Below are 14,099 nucleotides of genomic sequence, written 5' to 3' on the forward strand. Positions count from 1 at the left end.
ATGTATGAATAAAAAAATCTGAGAACAGTAATATTTTACACACACATGAAGGTAATCATTTCTGATGAAAAAACACAAATGTGAAACATTTTTGGATATAGTGTTTAGGAAACAAACTCCGTAAATATACTATACTATAAATCCTGCTGGTCCAGTGATACATTACCCGTCTCATCTATCAGCCATGCAGATAGATCTCCAGTGATCTGTAGTGGCCTTGTAAACAGTGCAGCAGATGCAGATGTGGGCCAGAGGACAGCGACAGCCCCAGGTATGAAAGCCACATGGACATTTAAATCCATAAGCCTCTAAATACCTCTATAGGGAGTGACTTCCACAGCAGGGTGGGACTCAAGGATGATCTCTCTTCTTCTGTTTCCAAGGATAATTTTTAAAAAGTACTACGTCTGGCCGAGGTACAAGGATAAGCATACGATAAACATACATCAGGCCGATCTGCACCAGATAAGACTACTACTGGGGTGAAAATGTGTTTTTTTTTGTCCAGGGATATGCTTAATCTGGGTCTGGTAAACTCCTAACCAACATTTTCCTGGTGTTTCTGGTACCATTGGAGCTGTTTTGAGAATGATTATAGCCCCTGACAGGAGAGCTATATTTATGTCATTATATTAATACCATAAAATCATGCATGTGGGTCAGGGTTGTCATCTGGGGACCATGAAGACTAATCATCAAGTTATCGCTACATTTACTGTAAAGCACTTTTTTTTTGTGACGATAAACCTTTTGCTTAGAGGAGTCATCATGGTTTCATTATGTTGGCATGGCCAGATGACTCTTGGCTCCTGGAATAATGTACCTTTAACATTTTTGTAATGGCATTTTGATGAAAGCTGCAGCGACATCGGTCATTGTCCTAGTTGTGGATCATGAAGATAATATCACTATCATGATGCCACTACAGGCATACAGATCTACAGATCATAGACTGGTTTTGTACAGGTGAGAGGACTATATTCTACTTGTTAAACTCAGATCTATAATCCGAGATCTTGAATTTGAAGTGCACACTGCAAAGCTTCCAAAGTCTGTGTTTAGCCCCACAAACCCTTGCTTTCAAGTTAAAACTCTGTAGACACATAAACTCATGACTTACATATCTGAGAGCACAGTTGTACCCTTGGATTTCAAACGTCAACAACATAGACAAACTCGGGTAGACGTTTACCCTTACACAATGCAATCTGCTCAAATGTTCCTGTGAAGTTGCAGAGCAGGTGGAACGTTGAAGAGTTATGGGGATAGCTTGGCTTCTCTGTGACATTCGTTAATGTAACTGGCATCCCCCGGGTTTACATCCAATCTGCAGGTACCAGCCTGAGGCAATAAAGTCCATTTCGACTAAAAGTAGGCTAAAGTTATCTGGACTGAAATTTCAAATTAATAAAACATTAATGACAATATGATTTATCCAAGGTTGGATGTTCAGACTTTAATCAGATAGCGGGTCTTACGAAGAGTCGTATTACGTATTATTAATAGATTGTCTATTGAATGGCATGTGTAATGATGATATCGGGGATATGACCTGCCATTATATGATATCCATACATGGAATCAGGCTATTTGACCTCTATTATAAAGGTTTCTCTATATTTAAAATGAATTGAACACTTAGGCAGTGAATGTCTTTGCCACAAGTCCATCAACAGGTTCCTTCCACATCTCCAATATTTGGAGAAACTGTTAGAGGGCCTGGTTGTTGGTTGTACCATCTCATGTATAACCGACCCATTGGCACATCATGCCTGGCTGTGTCTAAACGAATGCAACCAAACTGATTGATCAACCGTCCAAATGAAATAATACTGTCTGCTGCTGTTGCTGCTGCTGGGCAGGGTAGTGGGCAGTTGGGCACCGGAACTGTCTCAAGCCCAGAGCAGATGATCACTCATGGCCAGATCATTTCCCCCCTTGCCTCAACGGACAGCTTTTTAGGAACCCAGCCATATTTTACATTACAGCAATGAAATAGTGAAATATAAATTATAATCTGACATAGACAAGTGGACATTCACGGGAAGCGCACACGCACACGCACACGCACGCGCACGCACACCCGCACGCACACACACACACACACACACACACACACACACACACACACACACACACACACACACACACACACACACACACACTCCCCTAAAGCTAATACCCACACACAGATTTGTTTGAGGACACAATCCTGGTGTCTCTGGAACGCTGTATCCTGCCCTCCCCTGGGCATACCCTTCCATCATGCTCTCTCAGTCCTTGGATAAACAGACATCCCGCCAGGACCGCCTGAAATTGATTGTGCGTTTGCTGAGATTAAAGTGCTGTCTGGGAACACGGCGTGGGGAGGCTATTGAAAACTGGTAATGAAATTAATGGATGCATGAACATGCAATGTAACAGAAAACTGTCATTTAAGGTATAATCAACAGTCAAAAAAAAAAAACGTTTAAATGTTTTACTATTTACTGCACACTGTAAATGATGTTGCATTCTGGGGAAATTGCTGTATTTCGAATGGTACTGTAATTCCACCTCACAGAATACAGTACCGTATCTGTAGAAGGCAAAAACATTTTGACCGCTAGTGGGTGCATGGTATTGTTGTTTCTGTTTGATTAACACATTTTGAGGTATGCCTTGTAAGAGTCTATATTTGTTGCACCCGTGAGTGAGAATGCTGTAACCAATTTAACTCATATGTGGTTATTTTGCCCCATCAATTTAATATGTATACTGAACAGAGTGGAGTGGCAGCAAGTCATTAATTGTAATGTGTATGCTGGGAGTGGGGAAGCAAGTACAAGGAGCGCAAATGTAATAATAAATAGAACATAGTACGAAACACGAAAAGCGTACAGTCATGAAAGAGAAACAGAGTCGATAACGCCTCAGTAAAGAACCAAGGGGAGTGACAGATATAGGGGAAGTAATCAGGAAGGTGATGGAGTCCAGGTGAGTGTCATGAGGTGCAGATGGTGGCAAGTGCATTTTGCCATGTCCTTTTGGTCTGGTTTGCCCTGTAGCCGCTGCCAGTTTGGAAACCTTTTTTCAAAGGCCTCTAGAAGTGCAAGTTATATAAAACACCAAATATGCATTAATATGCTGCAATGTGTTAACACTATACCTAGCAGCCAACCTGCATGCACCACTCCCTTGTAATTACAGTAAAATACTGTGAAATACAAACTCCTCCCCTAAATCAATTTCATTCATTCATCCATTCATTCATTAATTTATTCATTCATTCCGATTACGGTAGCATTTACTTTTTTTTTTTACAGTATAATACAGTCAATTTTACATTATTGCAGTGTATGTCATTATACAGTACTTGCTTTTGTACAGTATTTATATTGCAGAATGTGTACCTCTTTAAGGAATACCTAGGATAGGATAAAGTAATCCTTCTCCCCCCTTAAAAGACCTAGATGCACTATTGTAAAGTGGCTGTTCCACTGGATGTCATAAGGTGAAAGCACCAATTTGTAAGTCGCTCTGGATAAGAGCGTCTGCTAAATGACTTAAATGTAATGTAAATGTGTACTGGGCGGCAGGGTAGCCTAGTGGTTAGAGCGTTGGACTAGTAACCTGAAGGTTGTAAGTTCAAGTCCCCGACCTGACAAATCTGTCGTTCTGCCCCTGAACAGGCAGTTAACCCACTGTTCCTAGGCCATCATTGAAAAGAAGAATTTGCTCTTAACTGACTTGCCTGGTTAAAAAAAAAATGAAATACAGAATTTTACTTGCCACCGAGCTGCCTGGGAATGCAAATCAAATCAAATTCTATTAGTCACCTTACAGTGAAATTCTTACTTACGAGCCCCTAATAATAATGCAGTTTAAATAAAATATGAATAAGAATAAGAAATGAAAGTAACAAGTACTTAAGGAGCAGCAGTAAAATAACAATAGCAAGGCTATATACAGGAGGGTACTGGTAAAGAGTTAGAGTGCGGGGGCACCGGTTAGTCGAGGTAATCGAGGTAATATGTACATGTAGGTAGAGTTATTAAAGTGACTATGCATAGTGTCGTGTCTTTGGCATCATTAAAGTGAAGACTTATTTTATCAAATCAATTCTCTGTAGTTATTATTACGTGATTAAAGTAATCATGTAAATGTAATTAACTAGGAAGTCGGGACACCAAGGAAAATCTTAAGATTACAACGTTATTCATTTTCCTAATATAACTCCAGATATTTTCATATCTGATCAATTAGTCTTCTAACGAATTAATTATTCTTTACCTCAGGTTAGTCTCAATCCAAACATTGTAAATTGTTGGTTATCTGCAAGAACTCAGCCTTTACTATGAATCATCCATACATCAATTGTCTTAATCATTTATTTACCAACTAACTAAATAATCACAGAAATGCATAAACAAACAAATGGTAGATATGGTTACAAGGAAATGATAAGGGAGGTTCCCTAGTGGTCTAAGGCGATATGACGGCTTGGTGGACAAAGGGAAGTGGGTGTGGACTGAGAATGACAGGAAAGACAAAAATGAGGAATTTACGATCTGAGATAACAGAACCTGGGTGTTGGAGGAAGAGAGGGGGAAGCCACTCGCTATACCCAAAGAAGGCCACGTCATGACAATAGATAATAACAGAGAGTAGCAGCGGCGTTCCGGGTGGGGGGTGCAATGCAAATAGTCTAGGTAGCCATTTGATTAGCTGTTCAGGAGACTTATGGCTTGGGGGTAGAAGCTGTTTAGAAGCTTCTTGGACCTAGACTTGGCACTCCGGTACCACTTGCCGTGTGGTAGCAGAGAGAACAGTCTATGTTTAGGGTGGTTGGAGTCCTTGACCATTTTTATGGCCTTCCTCTGACACAGCCTGGTATAGAGGTCCTGGATGGCCGGAAGGTTTGGCCCAGTGATGTACTGGGCCATAGGCACTACCTTCTGTAGTGCCTTGTTGTCAGATGGTGAGCAATTGCCATACCAGACAGTCATGCAACCAGTCGGGATGCTCTCGATGGTGCAGCTGTAGAACCTTTTGAGGATCTGAGGACCCATGCCAAATCTTTTCAGTCTCCTTAGGGGAAATAGGTTTTGTTGTGCCCTCTTCACGACTGTCTTGGTGTGCTTGGACCATGTTAGTTTGTTGGTGATGTGGACACCAAAGGACTTGAAGCTCTCAACCTGCTGCACTACAGCCCCGTCGATGAGAATGTGTCCTATTTTTCTTGTAGTCCACAATCATCTCCTTTGTCTTGGTCACGTTGAGGGAGAGGTTGTTGTCCTGGCTCCACACGGCCAGGTCTCTGACCTCCTCCCTGTAGACTGTCTTGTTGTTGTCGGTGATCAGGCCTGCCACTGTTGTGTCATCGGCAAACTTACATTTGTTGAAGGCGTGCCTGGCCATGTAGTCATGAGTGAACAGGGAGTACAGGAGGAGACTGACCATGGACCCTTGAGGGGCCTCTGTGTTGAGGATCAGCTTGGCGGATGTGTTGTTACCTACCCTTACCACCTGGGGGTGGCCCGTCAGGAAGTCCAGGATCCAGTTGCAGAGGGAGGTCTTTAGTCCCAGGGTTCTTAGCTTAGTGATGAGCTTTGAGGGCACTATTGTGTTGAATGATGAGTTGTAGTCAATGAATAGCATTCTCAAAAAGGTGTTCCCTTTGTCTAGGTGGGAAAGGGCAGTGTGGAGTGCAATAGAGATTGCATAATTTGTGGATCTGTTAGGGAGGTATGCAAATTGGAGTGGGTCTAGGGTTTCTGGAATAAGTGTGTTGATGTGAGCCATGACCTGCCTTTCAAAGCTACAGATGTGAGTGCTACTGTTCGGTAGTCATTTAGGCAGGTTACCTTAGTGTTCTTGGGCACAGGGACTACGGTGGTCTGCTTAAAACATGTTGGTATTACAGACTCGAAAAAGGGAGAGGTTGAAATGTTAGTAAGACACTTGCCAGTTGGTCAGCGTGTGCTCGCAGTACATGTCTTGGTAATCCGTCTGGCCCTGCGGCCATGTGAATGTTGACCTGTTTAAAGGTCTTACTAACATCGGCAGCAGAGAGCGTGATCACAGAGTCATTCCAGAACAGCTGGTGCTCTCATGCATGTTTCAGTGTTATTTGCCTCGAAGCGAGCATAGAAGTAGTTCAGCTCGTCATGTGCTTCCCTTTGTAGTCTAATGGTTTGCAAGCCCTGCCACATCCGACGAGCGTCAGAGCTGATGTAGTATGATTCGATCTTAGTCCTGTAATGACGCTTTGCCTGTTTTTTAAATTGATTTATTTAATCTTTATTAAACCAGGGAAAGCCCATTGAGACCCAGCATCTCTTTTTCAAGGGAGACCTGGCCAAGAAGGCAGCAACAATCAATACATTACATAATTAAAACATACAAAAATGCAATAAAACAACATGATCCAGCCAAAAAAAAGCATTTACACTCCTCTGTAACAGAGTTTCCCATCAATATTTTAAATTAATTCAGTGGCACTAACATATCTAGATGAAACATGGATTCTAGATTATTCCATGCATCTGGCGCACAAGAAGAGAAGGCAGAGAAAAGTGGCCTGAACAAGCTTCTTTCCAGCCATAAGAAGCAAGCCTTATTACAAAAATAAAAACCCAATTTCAATTTAAGCTGTGTCACAAGATTATCCACATGAACTTTAAAGGACATCTTGTCATCCAACCAAATACCTAGGTATTTGTAGGTTGACGTTTTTTCAATGGATAAGCCACCAGATGTGACAATGCTAACGTTCTCTGGCAGAATTCTAGATCTGGTAAAGGTCATGAATTTAGTTTTTTGTACATTCAAGACCAGTTTGAGACCATAAAAGGAGGCCTGCAGTGACTGAAAAGCAGTCTGGAGCTCTTCAACAGCCTGAACCAGAGAAGGAGCACATGAATACATAACTGTATCATCTGCATATAGATGTAACTTTGCTGGTTGCATCCCTTTTCCCAAATTATTTTAAAAAATTGAGAACAACACAGGAACTAAAATGGAACCCTGGGGCACACCTCTATTAATCTCAAGAAAGCTAGACTTGTGATTGTCAGAATATACACATTGTATTCTGCCAGAAAGATAGTTCCGAAACCAATTTACTGCCCCTTCACTGAAACCAATGTTTCTGAGTCTAATTCATGGTGAACTGAATCAAAGGCCTTTGATAAATCCACAAACAGAGCAGCACAATGTTGCTTTTCATCAAGTGCATTTATGATGTAATTTGCCACTGCCATAGCTGCAGTTGTGGTGCTGTTCCCCGATCTAAAGCCAGACTAAACCCCGCTCAGTATGATGAGCTTTGAGGGCACTATTCTATTAAATTAAGAAGTTTTTAAAACTGTGAGTTCTGTGAGTCGGTAGAGATTGCATGGGATCTACCTGCCCAGGGTTTGGTCGCATATTACCAGAGATAAACAAAAAACGCATAACAATATATCTCAGTTGCCCAATGCGTGAGGACTTGTTGGAGCCAGCACCATTGTCAATAAAACGAGTCTTTCGACACAGAAAAAAGTAATTCAATAGTTTGAGATTTTGGAAGGATGCCATCAAGTGTATGTCCAATTGCGTTTGAGAGTAGTACAAATTTAATTGTAGAGAGACACTAAGTTCCTGGTGGTATTGACACATTGTTCAATACCACCGGTGTTCGCAAATTGTAGGGCATAAGGTGATGATAATTCACTCCCCCAATGATCATTCAGCCTATTTAATCCAGAATGCCATTGAGTAAAGAGTAGGCACAGTAACAGATACATAATGCAGTTTTTTTTCTCTCAATCCAATAACCGCTTCTCCACTCCTAGCCTTCAGTGCGCACCTGCGCTAGCATAGCAGGCCTTGCGCGCAGACAGACGCTCCTGACACGGCGAGCTCCAACTCCAGAAAGGTGTAGAAAAAAAATGGCCTTCTCAATCTGAAATCTTTGAAAAAGTACATTTCGTAAAATAGGGAGTGAGATCTAAAAGTGATAGTTGTTATATACAGCATCCACCTTCACATAAAAAGTGTTTGCTTCTGTAAACAGGATCAGGGTCAATAAAACATAAAAACTCTTTAAACTCTGATCACAAGGATCACACATACAAACGGACAGACTAATTGGCTACCATCTTGGGTTTGAGAGATCCCTCTGCCAGGACGGAGGGGTTTATCATTATCATCATCTGAGAGGAGGGGTTTTGATTGTTCGTCGGAGGGCATAGCGGGATTTCTTAAAAGCTTCTGGATTAGAGTCCCGCTCCTTGAAAGCAGCAGCTCTAGCCTTTAGCTCAGTGCGGATGTTTCCCGTAATCCTTGGCTTCTGGTTGGGGTATGTAGCTACGGTCACTGTGGGGACAACATCATCGATGCACTTATTGATGAAGCCAATGACTGATGTGGTGTACTCCTCAATGCCATCGGAGGAATCCTGGAACATATTCCAGTCTGTGCTAGCAAGACAGTCCTGTAGCTTAGCATCTGCTTTATCTGCCCACTTTTTTATTGATCGAGCCACTGGTGCTTCCTGCTTTAATTTTTGCTTGTAAGCAGGAATCAAGATAGAATTATGGTCAGATTTGCCAAATGGAGGGTGAAGGAGAGCTTTGTATGTGTCTCTGGGTGTAGAGTAAAGGTGACATGCTGATAGAAATGTGGTTAGACAGATTTAAGTTTCCCTGCATTAAATTCCCCGGCCACTAGGAGTGCCGCATATGGATGAGCGTTTTCCTTTTTGCTTATGGCGGAATACTGCTCATTGAGTGCGGTCTTAGTGCCAGCATCAGTCTGTGGTGGTATGTAGACAGCTACAAAAAAGTAGATAGTGTGGTCTACAGCTTATCATGAGATACTTTACCTCAGACGAGCAAAACCTTGAGACTTCCTTAGATAATGTGCACCAGTTGTTATTTACAAAAATACATAGTCCGCCTCCCCTTGTCTTACCAAACACCTCTGTTCTATTCTGCCGACACAGCGTATAACCAGTCAGCTGTATGTTGATAATGTCGTCGTTCAGCCACGACTCCGTGAAGCATAACATATTCAAGTTTTGAATGTCCCGTTGGTAGTTTAATTTTCCGCGTAGGTCATCGATTTTAATCTCCAAAGATTGCACGTTTGCTGGCAAAATGGAAGGCAGTGGGGTTTTATTCGATCGCCTACGATTTCTCAGAAGGCAGCCCGCCCTCCGACCCCTTTTTGTCCACCTTCTCTTCACGCAAATTATAGGGATCTGGGCCTGTTTCCGGGAAAGCAGTATGTCATTCAGACAAAAAGGATTCTGCCAGTTTGTGGTAAGTAATCGCAGTTGTGATGTCCAGAATTTATTTTAAGTCATAAGAGATGGTAGCAGCAACATTATGTACAAAATAAGTCAGAAAAGAAGTTGCAAAGAAACAAGCAAAAAAAACACAATTGGATGGGAACACGTTCAACCTTCTTCTCCGGCATCATCCTGTCAAATTCAAATGTATGTCAATCTCTTTACAGTGAGGATTCAGCTTTTGTCAGGAGAGAACATTAGAAATAAATGCTTTGGACTAAAGCCATTCTTAGTCAGAGAAATCACATTGTCTGGCTCTACTGAGACTATGACGTCTAATATATTAGCAAGTGTCGACTCTAATTCACTCAGCAAAGTCACGTTATATCAGTAACAATATAGATGTCGATTGGAAAAGAAAATGTGGAGCTATGTGTTGATGAACTATTTCTGACAGACTCCCATTAAATCATTTTTATGGACAGACAAATAAATAGGCCAATAGTCAATGGTTTGTTGTATCGACATGTTGAACAATACAATGCCCTCCATAGACAGTCATTGCTATAAGAATAACAATCATCCCTTTCGGGGAAGTCTTTCTTTAGTCACCTGTAATGTTGGACATGGGCTTGCAGTAAATGCTTCATATAGGTATATTCTGCTCTCCTTGAGATCTGTGGAAGGAGAGAGGGAATGAGATGTAGCGGAAGGATTTATTTCTCCGGTCATCATTTATACTGTATGAAGCACGGGCAGGATCCAGGGCCCTGAGGCAAGGGCAGAACACAGCTGATATGAGGAAGAAGGTGGGGAATTCAAGCTGACAGTAGAGGCTGTGGGAGAATGAAGGAGTGGAGGATGGGAGACTCTCCTCTCGTTCAGAGGGCTGAGCCGATTTACTGAGTGACTACTGACTTCCACAGGGCCACTGATATTTTGAAAGAGAAAAACAAAGTACTTTAAGCATATGTTTTCGTTTCAGTCTCCTCCATCTCCTCTAACTGAAGCTAATTGTATGGATTTTTTTCTATTGACACAAAAAGGTCAAATTACAGAGGAGGAACTTCTTGATGCAGTTAAAGCCTTTAAGTCTGGGAAAACTCCTGGGCTGGATGGCATACCAGTTGAGGTATACCAAACCTTTTTTGATATACTCAGAAGACCGTTATTAGCATGTTTTAACCACTCCTATGTAAATGGAAGATTATCAAACACACAACAAGGTCTGATTTCATTATTAATGAAACAGGAAACAAGTGGGAAATATAAATATCCAGTCACTTTAAAAAATTGGAAGCCCCTTACACTTCAGTGTTGTGATGCAAAGATTCTAGCAAAATCTATAAATTCAAATCTATAGAATCTAAAAGGTATTGTCGGACATTATTCATTCTAATCTGACAAGTTTTTTACATGGACGATACATTGGACATAATATAAAGCAAGTACTGGAAAATATGTAACACTATGAAAAATCTAGGATACCAGGCCTGCTATTCATAGCGGAATTTGAAAAGGCTTTTGATAAAGTATGACTGGAGTTTATTTATAAATGCCTGGAACATTTCAATATTTGAGAATCTCTTATAAAATGGGTTAAAATAATGTATAGTAACCCTAGGTGTAAAATAGTCAATAATAGCTACTTCTCATAAAGTGTTAAACTGTCAAAAGGAGTGAAACAAGGTTGTCCAAAATCGGCATATCTATTTATTATGGCCATCGAAATGTTAGCTATTAAAATCAGATCAAACAATAATATCAAGGGATTAGAAATACAGGGCTTAAAAACAAAGGTGTCATTGTACGCTGATGATTCATGTTTTCAGATTATGATCAGATTAATATTGCCATTGAGAAAATTCAAAACAAAACGAGACATGACCTTTTTCAAGGTCAGTCTCGCAAAAAGACGCATTCTTGTGTTCTAACTACCCGCTATTCAAAGCGTTCTGAACAAATTAAGGGAATCGTTCACAAACATTGGCACATTCTAAAATCCGATCAAAGTCTCGGTAATGTGTTCTCGGAACTTCCCGTGGTCGTATTCTCGCGGGGCAGAAATCTCAGAGATCAATTGGTACACTCTAATTTACCACCCCAAGATATTCCTGAACAACGTCTATTTGCGCCCCTACTGGATGGAAATTACAAATGTAATGGCTGTGCTCAATGCAATGGCACTTATAAATGTAGATCCTTCAAACACCCACAAACAGGGAAATCGATCCCAATTAAAGGTGTTATTACGTGCTCCACTAAGGCAGTTATTTATCTTATAACTGTGGTAAAAATTATGTGGGTAAAACAAAGCGCAAATTAAAAGTACGTATCTCAGAGCATCGTAGCACCATTAGGTGTAAAAACTTTACTTACCCAGTTGCGGCCCACATCTTGGAGGCAGGCCACTCGATTTCGTCTCTGCATTATATTGGCATCGAACATGTCACCCTCCCTAGGAGAGGGGGTGACCTTGATAATTTATTGTTAAAACGAGAGGCTGCCTGGATCTTTAACTTAAAGACCCTTGCTCCCTTCGGTCTCAACGTAGACTTTGATCTGAAGCCATTCTTGTGATTATTGTGACTGTGCCATTGTAATTGTTTGTAAGCTCATGTAGTCGAAAATGAATTTATGATCGTATTGCTATCCATTTGCTGTTTGTATGCTGTTCTTTGTATGCCATTTTAATATTTGATAATCAACCAATGATATTAGGCCACTCTTGGCCATGATTACAGACACCTGTGTCTTTTGACACCATGTAAACGAGTCATCCCGCAGTGTTTGTGATTATATCCTGATGAAGACAGCTTGGCTGTCGAAATGTTGGTAAGTACATTTTTGCATCTGAGCTCCTAGAGTGTGCTGCTCTCTTTTATTTTCAAGTTCTTTTAAATCCACAACTTGGATCCCTCAACAGCCCCAAAGAGGAGCTAGATAATTGTCTAACCTCTCTGGATTACAACCAAATTATGATAAGTTTACTATATTACATATTGGATCACTAAAAAAATACTACTTTGACTTACCATGTAATAAAATGGTCTGACGGGGATGTGGACATACTCGGTATACATATCCCGAAAGAAAGAAATGATCTCACTCCAATGAATGTTAATAGAAAGTTTGCAAAAATAGATAAGATCTTGCTACCATGGAAAGGAAATTCCTGTCTATTTGTGGGAAAAATCACCCTGATTGACTCTTTAGTCATATTCCACCTATTTTTTATGGCCTTGCCTACACCTAGCAAACAGTCTTTTGAATTACATGAGAAATAAATATTCAATTTGATTTGGAATGGCGAGCCAGACAAACGGGGCTATTTACAGTGGGGCAAAACAGTATTTAGTCAGCCACCAATTGTGCAAGTTCTCCCACTTAAAAAGATGAGAGAGGCCTGTAATTTTCATCATAGGTACACTTCAAGCAGCTTGGTTTGAAGAAATCAACTGTGGGAGCAATTATTAGGAAATGGAAGACATACAAGACCACTGATAATCTCCCTCGATCTGGGGCTGCACGCAAGATTTCACCCCGTGGGGTCAGAATGATCACAAGAACGGTGAGCAAAAATCCCAGAACCACACGGGGGGACCTAGTGAATGACCTGCAGAGAGCTGGGACCAAAGTAACAAAGCCTACCATCAGTAACACACTACGCCGCCAGGGACTCAAATCCTGCAGTGCCAGATGTGTCCCCCTGCCAGTACATGTCCAGGCCCGTCTGAAGTTTGCTAGAGAGCATTTGGATGATCCAGAAGAAGATTGGGAGAATGTCATATGGTCAGATTAAACCAAAATAGAGCTTTTTGGTAAAAACTTAACTCGTCGTGTTTGGAGGACAAAGAATGCTGAGTTGCATCCAAAGAACACCATACCTACTGTGAAGCATGGGGGTGGAAACATCATGCTTTGGGACTGTTTTTCTGCAAAGGGACCAGGACGACTGATCCGTGTAAAGGAAAGAATGAATGGGGCCATGTATCGTGAGATTTTGAGTGAAAACCTCCTTCCATCAGCAAGGGCATTGAAGATGAAACGTGGCTGGGTCTTTCAGAATGACAATGATACCAAAGACACCGCCCGGGCAACAAAGGAGTGGCTTCGTAAGAAGCATTTCAAGGTCCTGGAGTGGCCTAGCCAGTCTCCAGATCTCAACCCCATAGAAAATCTTTGGCGACACCTGGAGCGAGTTGAAAGTCCGTGTAGCCCAGCAACAGCCCCAAAACATCACTGCTCTAGAGGAGATCTGCATGGAAGAATGGGACAAAATACCAGCAACAGTGTGTGAAAACCTTGTGAAGACTTGAGATAAACTTTTGTTATTGACCAAATACTTATTTTCCACCATAATTTGCAAATAAATTCATAAAAAATCCTACAATGTGATTTTCTAGATTTTTTTTCACAAATTTTATCTGTCATAGTTGAAGTGTACCTATGATGAAAATTACAGGCCTCTCTCATCTTTTTAAGTGGGAGAACTTGCACAATTGGTGGCTGACTAAATACTTTTTTGCCCCACTGTATATAATGACTATGAATTCGGAGAGCAGAAATGATAAAATATTAAAGCATTAGACTTTTTACTAAAGGCTTCAGTCATACAAAAGTTATACTTAAATCCAAATAGGTTCTCTAGCAAATTAGTAAGAATGTCTCACCCTATGTTCAAGAAAGGCCTGTTTCCCTTTATTCAGATTACAACCTCTCCCTTTCAGTTACTTGAAAAGGAAATCATCTCCCAAATATTGCTATTTTTAAAACATGCCTTAGAAAGTTGGTTGCAATTTCAATTTAATCCACCTGAAAAGACAAAACAAATAATACAGCA

Source organism: Oncorhynchus nerka, linkage group LG5 (assembly GCF_034236695.1).
Source record: "Oncorhynchus nerka isolate Pitt River linkage group LG5, Oner_Uvic_2.0, whole genome shotgun sequence".
In the NCBI taxonomy this organism is placed as follows: Eukaryota; Metazoa; Chordata; class Actinopteri; order Salmoniformes; family Salmonidae; genus Oncorhynchus; species Oncorhynchus nerka.